Below are 25,094 nucleotides of genomic sequence, written 5' to 3' on the forward strand. Positions count from 1 at the left end.
TAAAATTAAATTCCTGTAAATAAAGTTTCCATCTGCTTAATCTGTCATGTGTAAATTTAGCGGAAAGTAAAAACTGGATAGCTCTATGGTCTGTGTAAACGGTAGTATGTCTTCCATAAAGAAAATGCCTAAATCGGGTAAATGCCCATACAACACAATGTTTCAATTTCTGTAACAGAATAATTGCGTTCAGCAGGTGACAGAATGCGACTTGCAAAAGCGATGTTTTTAATTACTGTATTACCGTCTTCAATTTCCTGAAAAATGTGTACGCCTAAAGCTGTGCTAGAACTGTCGGTGGCAATGGAAAAATTTCTAGTGAGATCTGGGTGTGATAAAAGTGGTGCATTCAACAAAGCTTGTTTCAGATTGACAAATTCAGACTGCGCTTGGCTATCCCAGGACCAAATAGTGTTTTTACCCGTCAGTTGTCATAATCTAGGGGTGTCTAAAGCAGAGTAATGAATAAATTTACGGAAAAACTAATTAAACCCAGAAAGCTGCGTAATTGTTTCTTTGTCGCGTAAAGCTTTAAGTTTTTCCGGGTCAGGCGCTATGTCTTCTGCTGAAATTACATGTCCAAGAAATATTATAGAAGTTTTGCCAAAGTGTGATTTGCTAAGATTAACTGTCAGTCCTCGTGCACGAAAAGTTTCCAACAGTTGTTCCAGAATCAGATTGTGTTCAGACCAGTTAGCTTCTGCAATAAGAATGTCGTCTACATACGTTGTGATTCTGTCTAAGTTCTGTCGGAAGTGTATTCAAACCGCGAATAAACGCTGCTGAAGAAATTGTTAAACCGATCGGTAATTTGCAAAATTGATAACAGTCACCAAAACAGAGAAATGCTGTGTACTTTCTGCAGTTCGGATGGAGCTGAATTTGCCAAAATCCCGATTTCAAATCTAATGTGGAATAAACAGCGGTACCATGAAATTTCTGTAAAAGTTCTTCTAGTGTTTGAGGGCGATCTGTTTCATTAACAATAATGTCATTGATGTGACGCGAATCAAGTACGAGGCGAAGTGAGCCATCCTTTTTCTTAACAATATGGAGCAGGTTTATGTACGGACTAACTGCTGGTTCAATAATACCTTGGTCAAGCGTAGTTTGCAATTCTTTCTTAACCCGTTCTCTGTGAATATACGGAATGGGATAATGTTTGGCTTTAAACGTGTCGTGCTGTTTAACTTTAAATTCATACATGAAATCGGACATAGTACCAGGGATGTTGTCAAAAACTGGAGCTTGCTGTAAAAGAATTTTGCGTAGTTGCGTACGTTCGTCGTCTGTATTTGCGCTGCTCTGTTTAACTTTAACAGAAATCATTAGCACAACGTCATAGTCGGCTTCGTCTGGTATATTATAGTTGTGTACGAACGTATCTGTGAACAATGTGGAATGACAGTTTATGTTACGTGATGCAGAAATGACTTCTGTCCGATTAATTGTTTGTTCTTCTGCAGATAAAAGTGCTGAAAATCTAATGCCAGTTGTACATTTTCATCCTTTAACATTAAATAGGAATTTTGAAAGTCAGTAATTGCGTCGTGTTGCACCAAAAAATTTGTACCTAAAATAACGTCTGTTGTCAATAAGGGAACAATCCAAAAATTTGAGTGGAACGTATGACCTGCAATACAAAATGATAAGTGTGTCTGTAATTTTACATCTACTCCTTTACCAGATACTGCTCCTTTTACTTTAGTTTTGCCTAATGGTAATGTAGGATACGTATTGTCTTTGTTACAAGCGTTGAAAGTTTCCTCATTTATAACTGACATAGGTGATCCAGAATCGATTACTGCCGAAAATGTGGACGATTCAATCTTTACTTCAATGATAGGGTGGGAAATGGTTTTTTGAATAACTGGTTTTTCATGCAAAAGAGTGTCTCGGATGTCGTCAAAAGTAATAATATTTTCGTGAACAAGAGTCTGTGTATCAAAAGTATTGCTTACATCGCTGGAAGGTTCGATCTGTGCTGTATCTAGTCAAATTCTATCTGACGTGCTGTTATTTGCGGGAGGATGCTGTGGCATTTCCACTATTTGTACTGTTCTGTTATTTCTCCCTGGCGTGTTACGTTGGGGATGATATCTACTGTCTGGTTCATTCATGATAATCTGTTGTTGCCGATGATTCTGCTGCTGGTAAAACCGACTGTTACGCTGAAAACTGTGCTCATTACTTTTACGTCTGTCATGATAGCCATTGCTATACGGAGCGTTGCGATAGGAGTTGAAATGGTGTGTTTTCTGTACGTACTGATTTCCTTGTTGTGCGTTACTATTTGGTGGAGCCGACGCTATACGTGTAGGCGGCGAAACATTAAAGCTTGTTTGACCTTGCAGACTACATTGTTGGTTTGGTATGCTAACCGGCTGCTTTTGATGCTGTTGCGGTGAAAACCCTGTATTGCTCCCAAAATGTGTTTGCGATTGCTGATAATTTTACACATACTGATGATAAAAATTTGTTTGTTATTAAAGTTCTGGTGGTTGTCACTTCTGGAGCGTCTAATGAAAACTGTCAGTTTTAGGTAAAACTTGTCGTATCAGGTTGTCTTTACTCATTCTTAATGCTAGATAGGTCGATAGTTGAAGAGCTGTTTTGATAGATATAAAGGATAGTAAAAGAGAAGGCAGCAGTTTAGAAAACTAAAGAAGAAATAGCACTACTACGGCTCGGGGCCCTGTGCACGCTACGGCACATATTCATCGAAGTATATATAATGAATCCCCTGAGGTCTATTACGCGCTGCAAATAATTTTTAGTTTCTGCATTAGAGGCAATGCCGGTGAAAATTCAAATGCAAATTGTTGTATCCAGGCCAATTCTAGTTTCTGCATTACAGGCCAAGCTGATGAAAATATAAAAGCAAATTGTCGTATCCAGTCCAAAGGATGTATTTGTATTCTGTCATTTTTAAATACTTTAAATTTCCTAACGGATAGAAAGTGCTTGTAATCAAAATTTTCGTCTCTGAATGTCTGAACAGGTTCAGGATTGTATGATAATCTGTTTGTCTGTGACTGTTCGGAATCTAAGTCACGTACTCTCTGTAAATTACCTAAATTGCACTTGCTGTGTGAGTGTGAGAAATGTTCGGAAAGTGGAGCATGCTGTGATGTGTTAAAAGCTGAAATATTTTTCATCTCCGTCAATTCGTGCTGTAAAGATGACAATTTTCTACGTAATGTATTATTGGACGAACCTATCTCACTAATCGTCTGCTGTAAATTTTGGAATTCGGGTGTTTGATTAAACGAAACTGGTGACGTATCGTCTGATTTGGTGTCATTGTTATTTTCGATAACGTCAATACGACTGGCCAATACATCAAATTTTTCAGTCAATGCTTTAACCTGATCATCATTTTTAGTGTCACAAGCATTAATTTGTTTTTTGATTTTACGGGTAGTTTTGTTCAATTTCTTAACGTCTGTTTTAATGCCATCGGGATCCTGTATTAATTCTAATTGTTCAAGTCTGTTGGTCACTGTCTGAAAGTCTACTGTGTGTGTGTGTCTGTTTTTGTTTTAAGATCGGATATTTCATCATGCAATTCGGTGTTCAACTGTTTAATAGTATTGATTTCGTGTGATACTGTAGCAATGTTATTGTCTACGTATGTTTTTGCTTTCGTAAATAATTTACGCTTATCTTCCTGTCTCTGTGCAGTAATTGTTTCCATGACTTGTTTCTTTACTTTGTTCTGTTCATGTATGAATTTACGGTAACGCGTTTCACTGTTTTATAGGTGGTGATTAAAACGTTCGTCAATTAGGCTGTTCTGTTGTTCGAATTTCGTGTCTACTTTCGCATCCAGTGTGCGTGAAAGTTCTGCTGACATTAATTTAAACTCGTCGCGTAACTGTGTTGCGTTTGCAGAACATTGTTTAGCGACTGCACTAATTTCATCTCTAAGTAATTTAGTTGTGGTTGCATGTGTATTACTTAATTCTTGTGCAACGAATCTAATTTCTTCACTACTATTACTAGCACAAGCCTTAATTTCCTCACGTAATTGTTCTTTAGTATCATGACATTGCACGGCAACGGCTGCAATCTGTTCATTAATCTGTTTAAAGTTCTCGTCGTGTTTTTCATTCGACTGTTTCAAACATTCATTAAGTTGTTTGTTCGATTCATTAAGTCGTTTGAAATTGTCGTCTTGTTCTTTCTTCGACTGTTTGGAATTGTTGTCTAGTTTTTCATTAAGTTGTTTGTTCGATTCATTAATATGTTGTTTGAGATTTTCATTAAGTTGTAGCAATAATGCCATAACTCGATCCATGCCAAAATTAGCTGCTGTATTCTCTGTGCTGTGTGATGGTGTATCTGCATGTGTCACGTTTTGTATAACCATTTGGTCATTGTCTGATTCACAAAAAGGTTTGCCAATCGGATGTGCTCTGTTGGTTACTACAGCGGAATCAAATAAATGTGACGTGCTTTGTGTATATTGGTCACCTTCGTTAGAAACAATTATCTGTTCGCTACCTAAATTTTGCAAATCAGGCGTGTCAAACTGGACAGCGTTCATTGTAACGGAAAGTGCCGCGTCATCAATTGTCGTTAAATTAACAGAGGACTCAATTGAATTTGTTTGATCATCATTTAGATTAGAATCATTACTGGTGGTCGGTAGGCACTGATTCTCTGTAACTGGAGGATTATCATCAAGACACAGTGTCGCTAGCATTATCAGTCAAATTATTAAAGTCGGCTTTTTCACCCATTACGACTCGCGATGTACTGTTAGCAGTTTTTCGCGGCATTTTCACAGATCAAAGCTAAGGACAAAATCAAACAAAGGCAAAGCAAAAATGGAACAAATACAGTTACAACGAAGAGCAATAAATCGATGATCTGTGAAAGAAAAAGTGACAAATTCGTAAATGCGTTGCGCCAGATGCAAACTACTTTTAATAATAAGTAAATAAGAGCAGATATATAACTGACTACTTCTCAGAAATTCACAAAAATTCGATCCTGGCCGGTTGTCGACAAGTGTAACCTCCCCACAAAAATAAAATAATATGAATAATATTCTCATTTAGTGTAACTACCCAACAGTGAAAATATAATACAATGTAACAAACCTATAACCTTTCAATCATTGACAGTCAATTTAACCTGGTAAATTTTGGACGTTAGCAACTGCGTCATGGCCCTGATACATCATTCTGAATAAACTGAAAAATCTTACCTTAATTAGATCGCCGGATAACGCGTATATATCTACTCCTATAAGAAATTTTCCTAGCGCAGCTAAGTGCAATGCTGGCCGATAGATTTGTCTTATAAAAAACGAAAGAACTGACTTTTCTTTTCAATAATTGGGATTCCCAAGGATTGGAGAAATTAGTGAAATCTTTAAATTGAGATAAATGTTAAAAGTTACTTTTTATGAGAAAGATTATTATTAACAGATTTTTTTAAACATTTACATGGGACTTGATGTAACGATACTACATATGCGCGAGGCTGCTTTTACCTTATCCTACCACGCTCAGGCTCCGCCATCGCTGCACACGACCGGCCCAGCCAACACGATACACCAGACACGACTGCTCGCTAGCAACAACTTACTCCTACTGTTACACAAGTTCCTATTGCAGTCAATACTGCTCTTTGGTCTCAGATTCTCTTCTACCTTACATATCGCCGGCAGCGCGTGAGCAATCCATCGAAATTACACTGCTCTAGTGCGCTAGCAACAAATTCTTTAGTTATGGACCTCTTACACTGTTGTTGTCATTTCGTTGGTTGGTTGATTTGGGGGAGGCGACCGGACAGCGAGGTCGTTGGTCCCATCGGATGACTGAAGGATGGGGAAGGAAATCGCCAGCGTCCTTTCATGGAAATCATGTAAAACCTAAATCAGGATGGCCGGGTGTGCGTTTGAAACATCGCCCTCCCGAGTGGGAGTCGTATGTGCTAACCACTGCGCCACCTCGCTCGCTGCAGTTATTTGCTTATCTAACTCTATGTTTTACACTCTGTAGCATAGAGGTAGGGTAGCCTAGAGCGCTAACGCGCTGCTTCCTGGACTTCGGTAGGCGTGCCGGCCCCAGATCGATTCCGCCTGGCGAATTAACGACGAGCGCCAGTGTGCCGGCCAACCTGGATGAGGTTTTTAGGCGGTTTTCGACATCCCGCTAAGTGAATACCGGGCTGGTCCCCACGTTCCGCCTCAGTTACACGAGTCGCGGACATTTGCAACATGTCCACACTATTTCACGATTTACACTAGACGCAGACAGTTGGGGTACACTGATTCCGTCCTGGGGGGTACGGGGTGGCGGCAGGAAGGGCATCCTGCCATCCCTAACGCCTAACGCTGCCAAATCCGTTGTACCCACGCTGACCCTGCGATCGCTGCAGGACTATGGCGTAAGGGAAAGAAAGAAAGAAAGTGTAGTAGTAGCGTTACCACCTACCATGCAGGGGGGCCGGGTTCGATTCCCGGCAGGGGATTGGGTGTTGTGTGTCCATCATCATTTTCATTATCATTGACTCGGTAGTCACCGAAGTGGCGTCAACTAAAAAGGACTTGCAACACGGCGGCTGAACTCCCCTGAATGGCGACTACCAGCCAACAATGTCATACAATCATTTCATTTCTTTTTTTTTTTTTAATGTTTTATGAGATCTCCTTTGGTTTTACATGGAAACAGAAATTGATGTTGCCTTGGCTGTTTTAGAGATAACAAGGCCCAAAAAGCTGAGAGAAAGCTACAGGCATCGAAATAATTGAAGCTCTCTGTACCTAACGAGCGGGGAGCCGATGATTTTCGTTATTATCTAACAAAGGATGAAACATGTATTTCGGAGCTGCTAAATATCATGACCACCCCCCATGAACCATGGACCTTGCCGTTGGTGGGGAGGCTTGCGTGCCTCAGCGATACAGATGGCCGTACCGTAGGTGAAACCACAACAGAGGGGTATCTGTTGAGAGGCCAGACAAACGTGTGGTTCCTGAAGAGGGGCAGCAGCCTTTTCAGTAGTTGCAGGGGCAACAGTCTGGATGATTGACTGATCTGGCCTTGCAACATTAACCAAAACGGCCTTGCTGTGCTAGTACTGCGAACGGCTGAAAGCAAGGGGAAACTACAGCCGTAATTTTTCCCGAGGACATGCAGCTTTACTGTATGATTAACTAGAAGAAGGGATCGGTTGGTAGGACATGTTTTGAGGCATCAAGGGATCACAAATTTAGCGTTGGAAGGCAGCGTGGAGGGTAAAAATCGTAGAGGGAGACCGAGAGATGAGTACACTAAGCAGATTCAGAAGGATGTAGGTTGCAGTAGGTACTGGGAGATGAAGCAGCTTGCACAGGATAGAGTAGCATGGAGAGCTGCATCAAACCAGTCTCAGGACTGAAGACAACAACAACAACAACAAATATCATGAAACCATTCTTAAGAAAAAAAGAATACAGTCATGAAACCATTCTTAGGGCAAAAGAATACAGTCATGAAAGAGGCTGTGAAGCGTAAGGAGAGGCTGTTAGCTAATTTACTGTTTCTAACCAGTGGCAGAAGTTAAGAGGGCCTCAGATTCAGTGCTGTTGAATCCCTACAATTATTACATAAACAATTCCTGAAACCTTCAACGTCGTTTATAGTTGACTGAGTCACTAAATCATGCTAAAGAAAAATAAATAAAACAAAATATGAAACATCCTGGCAGATTAAAACTGTGTGCCAGAGCGAGACTCAAACTCGGGACCTTTTGCATATCGCGGGCAAGTGCTTTACCATCTGAGCTACCCAAGCACGACTCACGCCCCGTCCTCACAGCTGCAGACGCTGTACTGGTAGAACTAAAGCACTTGCCCGCGAAAGGCAAAGGTCCCGAGTTCGAGTCTCGCTCCGGCACACAGTTTCAATCTTCCAGGAAGTTTAATATCAGCGCACATTCCGCTTAGAGTGAAAATCTCATTCCTAAAACGAAATATGTTCCTGTAAACTTTATTTTTCTACGTATGTAGCATAAAAGATGCTCCTTTAAGTTTGAGGAACTCATTTGAAATGAGGGGAAGAAAGCCAAAAAAAAAAAAAAGGTGGTCCTACATATCATATAACAAATGCAGCAACAGATACACAGGGTGCATCAAAGAGAATCATTCGATTTGGCACATCTGTATTTGTGAAACTAATAAACATATATAATGAATTTTGTTCTTGATGAATGGGAAACTCGAAAAGTTTTTTTTTTTCAAAACTTTTCATAGGTGTTCAATATGCCTACCTTGAGATGTATGTCATATGTCAATGCGATATTCAAGTTGTTCTTGCCACACAGGAGCTAGCATGTCTTGAGTTACAGCTTGTACAGCTGCTGTTATGCGAGGTCTCAATTTATTCATTGTCATTGGTAATGGAGGCACATAAACAGAATCTTTTATAAACCACGACAAGAAATAATCACATACAATCAGGTCCAGTGATCTTGGGAGGACTGTAATGTAAGGCTGAATCATTCGGTCCAGTGCGACTGATCCATTGTTCAGTAATCCTTTGATTTAAAAATTCCCGCACATTCAGATGTCAGTGTGGTGGTGCCCCAACCTGTTGGTAAATGAGAATAACCTCGAGCTGTGGAAACAGAAAGCTCTCAAGCATATCGAGATATGTGCTTCCTGTAACAGTGTAGCGTGTAGTGCTCTTTCCCTGTCAAATTGCACGAAACACATTAAATTTTGAAGAGTGCCGCTCGTGTTGTACAACTTCATGTGGTTGTTCCTCACTCAATATTCTCACTTAATGACGGATCACATTTAAATTTAGATGGAATGTTGCCTCATCAGTAACACTAAGCGTGGAAGGAAACTGTCGTCCTACATCTTGCCAAGAACGAAATAAAAGAACTCCACATGTTGTTGTTTGTCACCTTCGGGAAGAGCTTGTAGTTAATGAATTTTGTATGGTTTCATGTGCAAACGTCGACGAAACACAGGCCAGACGCACATCGGGGGCATGTTGAGCTGTCGAGCTGCGCGACGAACGGATTTCCGCGGACTCCTTGTGAAACTGTGGCGGAAGCGTTCGACGTCTGTGTCAGACACTCGGGGACAGCGCGGCGATTTGCCTTTACACAGGCCGACCTGTTTCTCGGAATTGTTCACGCCAGTGCTCCGTGCATACGAGCATCCACACCGTGCCTAGCACGAAAGTCACGCTGAACCGTTATTTCTGACCCGCACTGCACAAAACGCGGAACACAAAACGCTTTCTGTCGTCCCAACACCATTTTTACTAGAACTGAAGTGGGCGCACACTGCAGCTACGTAGCGAGAACCATGTTTAACTCGAGAGTTTTTTATTTCCAACAGTACGTCGTTCACCCTCGTATCTCAAATAACATTATATTTACTATTTTTTCAGACCGGATTATTCTATTTGATACACCTTGAACCAGCATTTAACAACTGTAAAATATGATAAATTTTTCTTTCGTCGAGAAAACCTGCATTCTCATATAACTGTAAAATAATTCCCACACTTTGCTCTTCTTCGCAGAAGGGTTGGATATGGACTGTACGCCGGTAACAATGAAGCTGGTATGTTTTATGAATAAATATCCATTGACTGTATTTCGGCTTCACTTCCGAAATGTATCGGGAATGAAATATAAGATCTAATTTATTTAGATTTCATTTCCGATAACTGTCAGAAATAAAACCTAAGAGCAGAAGTGCAGAAGGTCGATGGACTTCAATTCATAAAATACATATCTCTCGTGCCCTGTGACACACACACACTAATACGGATTCGTTGAAACATGAAACAAGTGCCTTATTTCTTGCAGCTCTCCTGCTATACTCCTCGCACGACGTTACCCATGAATATCTGCAGTCTGTAAGTTTCTTCAGAAACTCTGTCAAAATTTCGGCCACCTCTCAGTCTGTAGCGTGACGTTGAATCCTGCGCCAGTGACGAAAGACGGAGGTTTGTAGGGCGGTTGGTACGCCAGCGCTACACACTGCCTGATTTGTTGGTTGAAGGGGTCTCGGGCTAGGCTGTAGCGTGGTTCTACACGCCCGACGGCCGACAGGGGAAAGTTCGTTGGTCGGTCGGTCGGTCGGTCAAAACGGGTACACACGTCCAATTCGTCGGTCGGGCAGGTCTGTTGCTGCGCCTGTAGCGCTCTTTCGCACAACAAATTTTCATAAGCTGCTCTTGCCTCGAATCCGTGAGTACACCTTTTGACTGCGACGTTCGTTCTTATGAAAAAGCGGCATCATCAGAGCAGTTGGCAGGACTGACTGCATGGCACTGGTCGATTTGACACAGTGGTGTTGGCGGCAGCGGTGTGAGGTGTTACACAGTCGTGCACATACGTCGTTTGCTGTCTCAACCGAATTAATAAGGTAGGAAGTACTTCTTCTCATTCTTGCGCGTGCTTTACACTTGCTTTGCGCAGCGACGGCAGTTTTCTGTTCTTTATTTCACCGTCTAGGCTAAACAGGACAAAATATCCTGTTGAAATAGTTACTCCCGAACTTCTTATTGCTAACCATAGCTGTTGTCTCATAAATCCCGCTGCTTGACAGATTTCAGGTACTAAAAATGTAGCGTGAACTGGAAGGGAGGTCTTGTCTTGTGCTCTCGCAACTTTGATGAGCAAACTGGAAACTGACTGTAATACTGTACTTCCACGAATCTGCTGGAAAAATCATTCTAAGGAATAACGGGGTAATATTTGCGTGGTGGACCTCCTTGCATTTCCCATAGTTAATTTGCGATCGATGAACATAGTACATATCAGACTAATAGAAACATGCCATTATCTGCTACATATTTCCTGAATTTATCCAGCACTTTTAGTTTTTATGACGGAAAGGTGCGTTTTATACGGCAGAGTACCTTTAAATGTAGCAGAGTACTCTACTGTTCAATCTGTTAAGACATTCGTTGGTTTCGAGAGCTCTTCCAAATTAGCACTCTTCAATCTAAGCTAGAAATGGAGCTATGCTGTGATTGGTTCGGCACCACATCCAGAAGTTCAGTGGGCTTTGGGATGAGTAGTGAGGTGGGTCACTAAGTCGCACTTAGCCAGTAAAGATACGTGATGATGGAAGAAATATCTTTCGCAGTGTAACAAAGTTTCCCTTCGAAGTCTACTGGATGGGACAAAACTTGAATCACTGCTGGGTGTAAAAAAAAAAAAAAAAAACTTGTCAACACTGCTTTGTATTGGCTATTACTATGGTCAGTTGTTGCAGTTACCTGTCTAGATGGTACCATTGTAAGTTTTCGAGAGTTCCTGAACACACAGTTACATAAACAGCATATTTTAGCAGCATATGACGTAATGGAAACCACCAGGAGTAGCACTTGGCTACGTAAACATTTAGTCCAGTATGGCTTCCACTCAGTTCGCTTCCAGTACCAGTATGATGTGTCAGCGAAGCGCAGCGGCGTTGTCACTCAAATGCGTCGTGTTACGGCTGACCACTTTACAATTTCATTTCGATATTCAGGATAGTTTGGAATGACGTTCGTGGTGTCTAACTAATGTTGTATAGTCAGATCAGAATGTTCAAATTTTACCCTGACTATTGCTGTCAGTGCAGGCTTGGATGAACTACCAAATGGGTGTGGAGTTTCTAGTGTGCAACCTTTGACAGCTTTTTGTCGTGCTTAGAATGTAGAATGCCCTGAGTTTCGTCTTCCTTTATTGTCAATCGCTTTTCTAAAAATCACTACTGGCTCGTTTGCTTAATAAGCAAACCGAGGTAGAACTTCAGCGGACATCTGGCAGCTACTGAAACACAGGGACGTGTAATTACGTTCATCTCTGATAGCAAAAGGTAGAAAAGATATATTTCTACTTCTAAAAATCATAATTTGCTATTCCGTACGCTATACGGCAACGGGAGGTGTCTGATTGCATAAGGTAGCGGGCGCAGTGACGGACATCCATTCGGTAAACATCGTACTGACATTCCTCGTAGTTGAATATACGACGCCACATCGAAATAAAAAACGTGGGCGGTACTCACAGTACACAACGAGCCAACAAACTTGTGTTCATGGGTTCGAACGCATCTACCAGCTTGAATCAGTTGCGCAATCCGGAAAAGAGACCGTATTGAAGGCGAATCGGTTGTTTACTAATGCGTGAGTTTGAATAAGAGGGACAGTATTTCGCATTATGAATGTGATCTCACACTTAACAGTGTAAGCAATCCTACTCGGCATATATTCTGACATCACGTATTATTCGCGGCACCCAACGATACCAACATTAGGCTACATGGCAGCCAAAGATGTATCGTAATCGCTATTGTTGTAGGGCGTGCCAGGATAGCCACTAAGACCAAAAAAAAATTTCATCCTAAACAAGACTAATAAACCAATTGAATTTTATAATTCCTTAGACACTCAACACAGCATTGCTTCTCATACACACCTGTGATTAAGTGTAATTTCACTCGAAACAAACGAAAATACGGCAAACAGCGCTATAAAGTAATTTAAATCAAACTATGCACTAAGAACTGGCGTCACAGCAACCATTAAGGCTCCTATAAGCACGAGCTGACGCAAACTCTGAAGTGTAAATATTCTGTGGTGCTGTAGGATTTGCGCCACGGCACTTTAGGACGCAATTGTGGGTGGTTGTGCTGCCAGAGACAGTTTTAACCAGTGTACAAGTGGATTTAGAATGGTTCGTTCCCCATAGGATTCAGAGAGAAGGAAAAAAAATGGACTTAACTGTCGTCGCGAAACCTGGGAAACCGGACGGAGAGCACAGTTGTGTATTTTAAATAAAGTATTTATAGTACAATATGTCTTATAGTATATTGACAGTCAAATACAAGCCACGATCGCTTAAAACTTTTATTTAGATCGCAGTTTCCAGCAGAATTAGGCCTAAACTGTCATGGGATCAGTATCACATTAGTAATCATAACACTTCAGAGCCATCTGCTATTTTTAAAGTTGAGAAAGCTCGCCAGTTCCACTAACGGCATTTCATAATAGGAACACACGAAGTAAAACATTAAGCCACTGGGTTGATAGGGCCTAGGTCGAAAACAATACTCAGTTTAATTCTGGCGAAACCGGTTAGCTAAGTAAAAGTTTTAAGCTATCTTGGCTTGAATGTCAATGTCATCGATATCACATCGGCACCCAGTAGTCACAATGACGAACTTTGATACTGAGAGTGCCTCTGCAATGATGTTTGTTTGCTCTCTGTAGTGATGGTAGGACTGTAGTACGTAGGGCTGTACCTTGAAATGGGCATTTGGTGTTGTCAGAGATAGGTACCTTGTTGTCGTTGTCGTCTTCAGTCCTGAGACTGGTTTGATGCAGCTTTCCATGCTACTCTATCCTGTGCAAGCTGCTTCATCTCCCAGTACCTACTGCAGCCTACATCCTTCTGAATCTGCTTAGTGTATTCATCTCTTGGTCTCCCTCTACGATTTTTACCCTCCATACTGCCCTCCAATGCTAAACTGGTGATCCCTTGATGCCTCAGAACATGTCCTACCAACCGATCCTCTCGTCTAGTCAAGTTGCGCCACAAACTTCTTCTCCCCAATCCTATTCAATACCTCCTCATTGGTTATGTTCTAGCCATCTAATCTTCAGCTTGTCCAAACTATTTATCGTCCGTCTTTCACCTCCACACATGGCTACACTCCATATAAACACATTCAGAAACGACTTCCTAACACTTAAATCTATACTCAATGTTAACAAATTTCTTCAGAAACGCTTTCCTTGCCATTGCTATTCTACATTTTATATCCTCTCTACTTTGACCATCATCAGTTATTTTACTTCCTAAATAGCAAAACTCATTCACTACTTTAAGTTCCTCATTTCCTAATCTAATTCCCTCAGCATCACCCGACATAATTCGACTACATTCCATTATCCTCGTTTTGCTTTTGTTGATGTTAATCTTATATCCTCCTTTCAAGACACTGTCCATTCCGTTCAACTGCTCTTCCATGTCATGGGCGAACCTCAAAGTTTTTATTTCTTCTCCATGGATTTTAAACCTACTCCAAATTTTTCTTCACTGCTTGCTCAATAAACAGATTGAATAACATTGGGGATAGGCTACAACCCTGTCTCATTCCCTTCCCAACCACTGCTTCCCTTTCATGCCCCCTCGACTCTTAGAACTGCCATCTGCTTTCTGTACAAATTCTAAATAGCCTTTCGCTCCCTGTATTTTGCCCCTGCCACCTTTAGAATTTGAAAGAGTATTCCAGTCAACATTGTCAAAAGCTTCCTCTAAGTCTACAAATGCTAGAAACGTAGGTTTGCCTTTCCTTAATCTATTTTCTAAGATAAGTCGCAAGGTCAGTATTGCTTCACGTGTTCCAACATTTTTACGGAATCCAAACTGATCTTCCCCGAGGTCGGCTTCTACCAGTTTTTCCATTCGTCTGTAAAGAATTCGCGTTAGTATTTTGCATCCGTGACTTATTAAATTGATTGTTCGGTACTTTTCACATGTCAGCAACTGCTTTCTTTGGGATTGGAATTATTATATTCTTCTTGATGTCTGAGGGTATTTCACCTGTCTCATATAGTTTGCGCGCCAGATGGTAGTTTTGTCAGGACTGGGTCGCCCAATGTTGTCAGTAGTTCTAATGGAATGTTGTCTACTCCCGAGGCATGTTTCGACTCAGGTCAAACTCTTCACGCAGTATCGTATCTCCCATTTCGTCTTCATCTGCATCCTCTTCCATTTCCATAATATTGTCCTCAAGTACGTCGCCCTTGTATAGACCCTTGTATAGGTACCTCATCATTCATGAAAAGCTTATACTAGAAAACATATATAATTTTACCTTTCACAATATTAGCCATTTTCCATAGTTAGACATAACTTGTGCTTTACATTGGAGAAGCAATTGTGCAGTGTGGAAGGGTTAAGTGTCTTCTTGTGTGTCTTGGAAATTTAACAAAGCAAGCCTTCATTCGATTAGAAGTGCCGTGTTTGGTGATTTTTCGTATTTACGCTTCGTTATTGCGGAAATACGCACTTTGGATGCAGTCGCGCCAACTCGTACTTACAGCAACCTCGTACATGATTTAATAAACGTCATTATCGAATATTGAATTTGAATTATGCGATTCTATCACAGAAATACACACGATTCTTGCACCTTTATTCTTCATTCGGACAGCAAAGAAAAGCAGCAATAAGCAAATAAAACGAGATATTTTTGTATCTAATCCACATAACGATGTAAACAGGGCGGAATGAAACCTCAAAATAGCACGATCTAACCCTCTATGCGGGATACTTCTAAAATATTTCAGAAAACTTGAACAAAAACAGTATAAGCTGCGTGCTGTTTTTAGCATTCCTTATGAAACAAAATGGCGGATGTGCCAGCCTGTGTTTTTCGCCACGCAACTGGCCGAAGCCCTCGGCTTCTAGCCCACTGCAGACTCGGGTTGACGCAGGCTCGTGCGTGCCACAACTGCAGCTTCTGGCACTCAGCGCAGTTGACGGGTCTTCCATTCTGGATACGTCACGGGGCGAAGCAGTCGGGCACCCTTAGTAGGATCAAGGTTTTCGAACTGAAAATGGAGGTGCAGTAGTGATTTCAGTTCATAAGGTTTGTGCAGTATGAATTAAATTAGCGTTGATTGAACGCATTTTCTGTCCAGATTACGTGTTACTGCTCATGACGTCTTGGGCTAATGTTCTAATTACATAACTGGTAGTTCAGAGTCGGACTCACAATGCGCAGTCATTACAGCAAATTTTGTATTGTGGGCATCCACAGCTGTAGAATTGAACCATTAGACGGCTTCAGCTGTATCTTGGAGCTTTTTTCTGATCCAACTAGTTTCGCAGCGTTAGTAAGTCTTCAGGGATACGAATATCATAATTTATTCCAAACGATAAGCACCAGATGACCCAACGTTCTATATCCAACTGCGATAAAACTGTTTAACCGTCAGGACGTCCGTACTCTGCATTCTGCTCATTTTAAATTCGACGAACCGACCTCTCGACGGCTAAACAGTTCTATTACAATTGAACAAAGAATGATGGGTCATCTGCTGCTTATCGTTTGGAACGAATTATGTAAATCAGTATCGCCGAAGATGACTCTAAGGCCTCTAATCCAGTTGCACCAGAAAGATTTATCATACAACTGAAGCGGTATTTTTCATCTTGGTACAGGCTTAAGAGTGAAAAGTAATGAGTTTATCCAGACTGGAAGTTACTTTAACGTACATTAAGAGTAGACTCGTACGAAAGATTTCGTTCACAAACGTGTGACGAAATAGTTTCCACATGACATCCGCTTTCCTGTGATGTGAAGGGCTGAAACGAACTGCCCGCGTAGATGCCAGATAATATTCGTTCTTTGTGAAACAGAGTTGTATTTAGTAACCATCTACACCTACATTCATACTCAGCAAGCAACCTGACGGTGTGTGGTGGAGGGTACCCTGAGTACCTCTATCGGTTATCCCTTCTATTCCAGTCTCGTATTGTTCGTGGAAAGGAGGATTGTCGGTATGCTTCTGTGTAGGCTCTAATCTCTCTAATTTTATCCTCATGATCTCTTCGCGAGATATACGTAGGAGGGAGTAATATACTGTTTGACTCCTCGGTGAAGGTATGTTCTCGAAACTTTAACAAAAGCCCGTACTGAGCTACTGAGCGTATCTCCTGCAGAGTCTTCCACTGGAGTTTATCTATCATTTCCGTAACGCTTTCGCGATTACTAAATGATCCGGTAACGAAGTGCGCTGCTCTGTTGGATCTCCTCTCTCTTCTACAACCCTATCTGGTACGGATCCCACACTGGTGAGCAGTATTCAAGCAGGGGCGAACAAGCGTACTGTAACCTACTTCCTTTGCTTTCGGATTGCATTTCCTTAGGATTCTTCCAATGAATCTGTCTGGCATCTGCTTTACCGACGATAAACTTTATATGATCATTCCTTTTTAAATCACTCCTAATGCGTACTCCCAGATAATTTATGGAATTAACTGCTTCCAGTTGCTGACCCGCTATATTGTAGGTAAATGATAAAGGATCTTTCTTTCCACGTATCCGCAGCATATTACACTTGTCTACATTGAGATTCAATTGCCATTCCATGCATCATGCGTCAATTCCCTGCAGATACTCCTGCATTTCAGTACAATTTTCCATTGTTACAACCTCTCAACATACTACAGCATCGCAAAAAGCCTCGGTGAACTTCCGATGTTATCCTCAAGGTCATTTATGTATATTGTGAATAGCAACGGTCCTACGACACTCCCCTGCGGCACGCCTAAATCACTCTTACTTCGGAAGACTTCTCTCCATCGGGAATGACACGTTGCGTTCTGTTATCTAGGAACTCTTCAATCCAATCACGCAATTGGTCTGATAATCCATATGATGTTACTTTGTTCATTAAACGACTGTGGGGAACTGTATCGAACGCTTTGCGGAAGTAAAGAAACACGGTATCTACCTGGGAACCCGTGTCTATGGCCCTCTGAGTCTCGTGGACGAATAGCGCGAGCTGCGTTTCACACGACCGTCTTTTTCGAAACCCGTGCTGATTCCTACACAGTAGACTTCTAGTCTGCAGAAAAGTCAGTATACTCGAATATAATACGTGTTCCAAAATTCTAAAATTGATCGATGTTAGAGATAATAGGTCTATAGTTTTGCACATCTGGTAGACGTCCCTTAAATCGTCCTTTAAATTGTGCACTGCGGAAGTGTGGAACATCATAGTAGACTTCAATGTACGGAAATACTGGGGAATGCGCTACCAGCGAATAAGTGTGTTGCATAGTGCCTTCTACCACTTAGATGTGACACATGCTCATAACGTACAGCGAAATGCTCGTTGGAGATTTGTCTTTTGGTAATCTGTATTTTCGATATTTCGCTGCTTTATATATTTATAACTGAAAGTGCCTGATATATGGAGCTTTCACCTGAACCTTTATTACGTTCACCAATTCACTTGTTTCTTCAACTTAAAACCAAAACGCTACGGATAAATCCGTCACGACAGAAAGATGACGAAGGGAGCAGGGTGAGAAGCAGTGACAAGTCACACATCTAATCGTTGAATGTTCCCGTTCAAGATGTTTAGTATTAATCTGTAGCCATTGCCGACGTGAAGTTGCAATACTGCCGATAAAATCACGGCACTGCGTCCAGAGACTTTGTAACTGGCTACGCCGCTGCAACATTGACTGACACGGGAGAGAGAACAGAAATGCATTAGTGTCAGCGGGCGAGGAATATCTTGCGTCGAAAGCAGGCGAGCGCCAGCGAACAGCGTTCGGTCGTCTTCGGTTCACATTCGTTCACTTTTCTGTGGTTGCCTGTGTTTCAGCCAACAATCAGAGGAAGTTCGAGCAAAACATTAGTCTGTTTTCTTCTGTTATCGACGTGAGTTGTGCGTCAGAATGTGTATTATACACTGAAGCACCAAAAAAATTGATATAGGCGTGCGTATTCATATACAGAGATACGTAAACAGGCAGAATACGGCGCTGCGGTCGGCAATGCCTGTATAAGACAGTGTCTGGTGCAGATGTTATATCCGCTACTGCTGCTACAATGCAGGATATCGAGATCAGAGTTTGAACGTGGTAACATAGTCGGCGCGCGAGCGACGGGACACAGCATATACGAGACGACGATGAAGTGGGGATTTTACCGTACGACCATTTCAAGAGTGTAACGGGGATATCAGGAATCTGGTTAAACTTGCGGTCGAAAAAAGATCGTGGAAGAACGGGACCAATGTCGACTGAAGACAATCGTTCAACGTGACCGGAGTGCGACCCTTCCGCAAACTAGTGCAGATTTCAGTACTGAGGCATCAACAGCTCAGTGTGCGAACCATTCAACGAAACATCGATATGGGCTTTAGGAGCCCAAAACCTACTCAGACCTTGACTGCACGACACAAAACTTTATACCTCGTCTGGACCTGTCAACACACACTGGGCTGTTGACTGGAAACATGTTGGCTGGTAGGACGAGTAGCGTTTCAAATTGTATGGAGCGGATGGACTTACATGGGTACGGAGACCTCATGACTCCATGGACCCTGTGTATCAGCATGGGACTGTTCATGCTGGTGGAGGCTCAGTAATGGTGTGCGGCGTGTCCGTTTGGAGTGATACGGGACCCCTGATAAGTCTAGATGCGACTGATAGATCACATGTACCTAAGCATCCAGTCGATACATGTCAACTGTGCATTCTGACAGACTTGGGCAATTCCAACAGGACAATGCGACACCCGCACTTCCAGAAATGCTACAAAGTGGCTCCAGGAACACTCCTCTCTAGTTACACTTCCGCTGGCCAGCAAACTCCCCAGACCTGAAAATTATTGAGCATATCAGCGATGCCTTGCTGGAGGCTGTTCAGATCCCCCACCCCCTCATACTCTTGCGAATTTGTGATTATTCATGGTGTCATTTCACTCCAGCACTGTTTCTGATATTAGTAGAGTCCATGCCACGTAGTGTTGCGGCACTTCTGCGTGGGCGAGCGGGCTCTGGCGATATCAGGCAGGTGTACCTTCGGTGTACATGCTTTGTGGATCCCAGAGTCCACAGCACAAACGCTGATGCAAAGAAATATGATTAACGGAAAACTGTAAAGCACTCAACGGTCCAAGCGGGGAGGTGAGAAAGACTCTGAATTCATTCCAGGCTTGTATCCGCCACGAACGGACTGAATAAGCACAAACTCCGACTTTGCTGTTATTAAAACAGGAAAGCGCGATAAATTTCTTGAAATTAAACAAGTGAATATGTGTTACTACGATAAATATGAAAAATACACGAAGTTCGTTTGCGTTGCTTACGTTCGTAGTAGCTGTTATTACATGGCTGGTGTAGCAGTGATATGTTCGCTGCTTTTGGTTGGCAAAAGAAAATGTTTACGTGGCATCGCAGTATCTGCCGTCTAACAAACTATACAGGGTGATCCACGAAGATATGCAAATATTTTAATGTTATTCAAGTAAAACTAAAGGAAAAAGCTCATATAAACACAGGACCACAAATGTTTAGTTAAGTAGTTCGGCTAATAAGATATTGCCTGAAATTTAGCAACTTAGCTAATACGAAACAATCGCAAAACTCTAAGAGGTAAAGCACGATTTCTATTTATATTGTTGTTATTGATCTGGTGAATCTAATAAAACGTGTTCCAGATGTGTATCTGCAGTAGTTTTCCAGAACATCCAGAGAAGCAAAGACGTAATTTCGTATTTTTTTAATTTACTGCCTGCTTGGCCCAATTTGTTTTTAAGTTCCAGAGAACTGCACAAAGTTTTCAACAGAAGCGCTAGAGAATTTAATTTTTGGAAACTGATGGTAATAACATTAACTGAAACAGTGTCAGATAATCTGCTTTTATTAATACCATAGCAGACGTGAATTCATATCAAACCGAAAAAAAACAAAGCTCAGTGTTACAGAAGTTATACGGTTAAAATTTCACAACACAGTGACAGCAAATGTTCAAAAATGTCGTCAGAGTTCAGTGCATTTAGCTGCATATGTATGACTAGATTTTGTTGCTCGTTTGTTTCACAGGGTTGTTCGTAATTTCATCTATAGCATTCATAATGCAAGTCATGCCTCACGTGTATTGACTTTGTGCTCATAAACTTTCTACCATCCCCATACACACAAATCCATTGGTGTTAAATCGTGCGATCTGGGTAGCCACAGCCGTGTAGCACCAGGACCAATCCATTTCTGGGGAAAATGTTCGTTTAAACGTGTAGTAACGGCGTTCGTCAAATGCGGACGCGCCGTCAGGTTGAAAATATATTTGCAATCGCGGGGCATTCTTTTTGAAAGAATTGTTAGTACGTCTCGCCAGTTATATGTCCTGGGAAAATGTATGGTCAATTATACCACACTCCACACGTTTATGCTAAGTCGCTGCTGGAAATTGCGTTGCACTGTTGCGTGTGGGTTTGCTTCAGGCCATACGTGCTCGTTATGTAAATTTTTTTATACCATCTCGAGTAAACTGTGCCTCATTAGTAACCGCCGATTAGGATTTAACCAGATGCACAACTCCAAGCGAAGGGCAGGATCTCCCGGATGTAAATGAGGCATATTTCGTTTATGGTAAGGATACAGATTACTGTACTTCAGAGTACGCCATACCTTAGATTGTGAAATGCCAAATCGTTGAGAGATGCGTCGTGTACTGTTTATCCGGGCTACGATGAAGAGCATCCATAATATCCTCGCTGTCTTCGGGTATTGAGCGCTCGTACTCATTATGAACGCTAGGTAGAGGACATCTCAAGTAACATTCGAAATTATCCCCTAATGGTTCGTACATTCGGAATCCTCAGAGTTGGATAACGTAAGCGATATTCCTTAACTGCAGCCGTAACTAGATTAGATTAATACTTGTTCCATAGATCATGAATACGACACTTCGTAATGATGTGGAACGTGTCAGGTTAAAGAAAGATGTCTGTACAAGATATTACATTACACAAAATATTGCATGACACTAATGTTTAAGTTAGTTTTTTTCCCTCCCTTAATTTATATCTAAAAATTCAGCCAATGAGTAGAAGGAGTTGTCATCTAGAAATTCTTTTAATTTATTTTTAAATGTTGGTTGACTATCTGTCAGGCTTTTGATGCTGTTTGGTAGGTGACCAAAGACTTTTGTGGCAGAAAAATTTACCCCCTTCTGTGCCAAAGTCAGATTTAACCCTGCATAGTGAAGATCATCCTTTCTCCTGGTGTTATAGCTATGCACACTATTACTTTTGAACTGGGCTGGATTATTAACAACAAATTTCATAAGTGAATATATATACTGGGAGGTTACTGTGAGGATCCCTAGATCCTTAAATAGATGTCTGCAGGATGACCGTGGCTGGGCTCCAGCAATTATTCTGATTACACGTTTTTGAGCAATGAATACTTTTCTACTCAACGATGAATTACCCCAGAATATGATGCCATACGAAAGTAGTGAATGAATGAAAGTAGGCATAGTAAGCTAATTTACTGAGATTCTTATCACCAAAATTTGCAATAACCCTAATAGCATACGTAGCCGAACTCGGACGTTTCAGCAGACCATCAATGTGTTGCTTCCAGTGTAACTTCTTATCAATGGACACACCTAAAAATTTTGAAAATTCTACCTTAGCTACATACTTCTGTTCAAAGTCTATATTTATTACTGGAGTTGTGCCATTTACTGTACGGAACTGTATATACTGAGTTTTATCAAAATTTAAAGAGTCCGTTTGCTGAGAACCACTTAATAATTTTGTGAAAAACATCATTTACGATTACATCACTTAGTTCTTGGTTTTTGGGTGTTTCAACTTTCTGCATTCTTCCAGTTAAGTATGAATTAAACCATTTGTGCACTGCCCCCTCAAACCATAATGATTTAGCTTATCTAAAAGAATTACATGATTTACACAGTCAAAGGCCTTTGAGAGATCACAAAAAATACCAATGGGTGATGTCTGGTTATTCAGAGCATTTAATATTTGATCAGTGAAAGCGTATATAGCATTTTCTGTTGAAAAGCCTTTCTGAAAACCAAACTGACATTTTGTTAGTACTTTATTTTTACAAATATGGGAGGCTACTCTTGAATACATTACTTTCTCAAAAATTTTTGATAGAGCTGTCAGAAGAGAGATTGGGCGATAGTTGTTGACATCCGACGTATCCCCCTTTTTATGCAATGGTTTTACAATGGCATATTTCAGTCTATCGGGGAAAACACCCTGCTCCAGAGAGCTATTACATACGTGGCTGAGAATCATACTTATCTGTGGGAACAAGCTTTAAGTATCTTGCTGGAGATGCCATCAATTCCGTAAGAGCTTGTACTTTTCAGTGAGTTTATTATTTTACTGATTTCAGAGGGAGAGGTTCGTGGAAATACAGTTGTTTCAAACTGCACAGGTATGGCCTCTTCTATTAGAAGCCTTGCCTCTTCTAGTGAAGATCTAGATCCTATTTTCGCCACAACATTTAGAAAATGATTATTGAAAATATTTCCAATTTCAGATTGTTTGTTAGTACACTTGTCATTCAGTTTTATGGCACTAAAGTCTTCCTGTGCTCTTGGTTGCCCTGTTTCCCTTTCAATAATATTCCAAATTGCTTTAATTTTATTATCAGAGTTACTGATCTCAGACATAATACACATGCTTCTGGACTTTTTAATAACTTTTCTTAGTACCGCACAATAGTTTTTATAATATAGAACAATTTCGGGGTCAGCTTTATCACATTTGTCATAAACACCATATCGGCGTATTCCTTTACCGTAAATTTGAAAGGCATCCCTCTTTCGTAAATGATCTAAAAGCTACAAAAGATACTATGTGGTTTCACATACTGTTATGTTCTTTCATCATGCAACACGGAAAACTATCTCGTTTCAAGGTTAGGAAACGACAAACAACTAGCGGTTGACAACAATGACATAAGTTTCTACATTCTTAATGGGAAATAAACAAAATTAGTTGTATAATCTTTGATTCTCTGGATGTTGTGGAAAACTACTGCACACGCACGCCTGGGACATGTTTTATTAGATTCACCAGATCAGCAACAAAATAAATGGAAATCGTGCTTTACTTTGACCTCGTGCAGTTTTGCGATTGTTTCATATTAGCAAAGTTGCTAAATGTCAGGTAAAATCTTTCATTAGCCGTAACTAAAAATTTGCGGACCTGTCTTCGTATGAACTTTTTTCTTTAGTTCTACTTGTAGAATAACATTAAAATATTTGCATATCTTCGTGAATCACCCTGTATAGCAGATGTCGAGTAGTATGGCGTATTTATAGTCCGTTGATAATTTATTAACGTTATATCCCTTACACGTTCAATAAAATCCTTGAAATGCTTTGCGTATGTCGGCGCAGACATCCGAAGCTATCTGAGATGTAGCAGCTAGGGAAATGCGAAACAATCATTAACATAAATGATACCAGCTGCTAACACAAAGTGTAAGTGCCCGCCTTCCTTTAGGTTATGTTTGTGCTCGGTAATTACCGTTCTGCTTTCCACGTGTGGAAACAGTTTCCAACTGTTCCGTCATCACTACCTCCTGAAGCCAATCAGTTATCAGCAGTTCCACCATAGGTTGAATTTAGCACATTACTGAACTTTCCAACGAAATTTAAGTTAGACTTTTGAAGGAGACAGCATCCAGCTACAGATACCTTTCCAGAAGGTTTATTTTACTGCCACGACGTGTTTAGGACCACTGTAGCCACCGTAAGAGGGATGTAATTTTTCCAGTGAACGATGTCCTTACCTCATTTCTCCCTGTTCAGTTTTGAACGGTGGCACAAAATGTTAGTGTACATAGCATGCACACACAAAATAGTCAACTTTGCGACGGGACTATTTTATAACAGACTTCACAGATGAACGGTCGGGTATGTTTTTCATACCTAGTGTTTTTGTTTAAAAGCTTGTAAACTGTGCTAAAATATTACAGCTCCTTGAAGTTCGGCATAACAGTACAAAACTGTTCAGGAAACTGAAATAAAACCCTACCATAAATTTTTTGCTAGGCACAGAATTCAAGATACGGTATGGATAACAAAATTTCCGAAGTCACTATTTAAACACTCATTTTTAAAATGGCAAAACATAAATATTTAATCTTTTAAGTGACAATACAACAGACATCTGCTATGGCAAAGCATTCTGTAATGTGTGCAATGTGATTAACTACTAATATCTTCAGTAAAGTGAAAATCTTGAAACTTTGAGGCAATAAAATTAAACGAAACACTATAGGTAATTTATATTATTGTCTCGTGTCTGTGTGTGTCTGTGTGTGTCTGTGTGTGTCTGTGTGTGTCTGTGTGTGTCTGTGTGTGTCTGTGTGTGTCTGTGTGTGTCTGTGTGTGTCTGTGTGTGTCTGTGTGTGTGTGTGTGTCTGTGTGTGTGTGTGTCTGTGTGTGTGTGTGTCTGTGTGTGTGTGTGTCTGTGTGTGTGTGTGTCTGTGTGTGTGTGTGTGTGTCTGTGTGTGTGTGTGTCTGTGTGTGTGTGTGTCTGTGTGTGTGTGTGT

The 25,094-nt window shown here is 41.0% G+C and overlaps 1 protein-coding gene across 1 annotated transcript in view; it reads left to right on the top strand.

Annotated features, from left to right (window-relative positions):
- The first annotated feature begins 10,168 nt into the window (after positions 1–10,168).
- Positions 10,169–25,094, top strand: part of LOC126295155 (myotrophin-like) — a 45,293-nt gene continuing 30,367 nt past the window's right edge. The window contains exon 1 of the mRNA XM_049987450.1: positions 10,169–10,387. The gene's annotated coding sequence lies outside the window, so the exon portion shown is untranslated. The remainder of the gene's footprint in view (positions 10,388–25,094) is intronic.

Source organism: Schistocerca gregaria, chromosome 11 (genome assembly GCF_023897955.1).
Source record: "Schistocerca gregaria isolate iqSchGreg1 chromosome 11, iqSchGreg1.2, whole genome shotgun sequence".
NCBI lineage: Eukaryota > Metazoa > Arthropoda > Insecta > Orthoptera > Acrididae > Schistocerca > Schistocerca gregaria.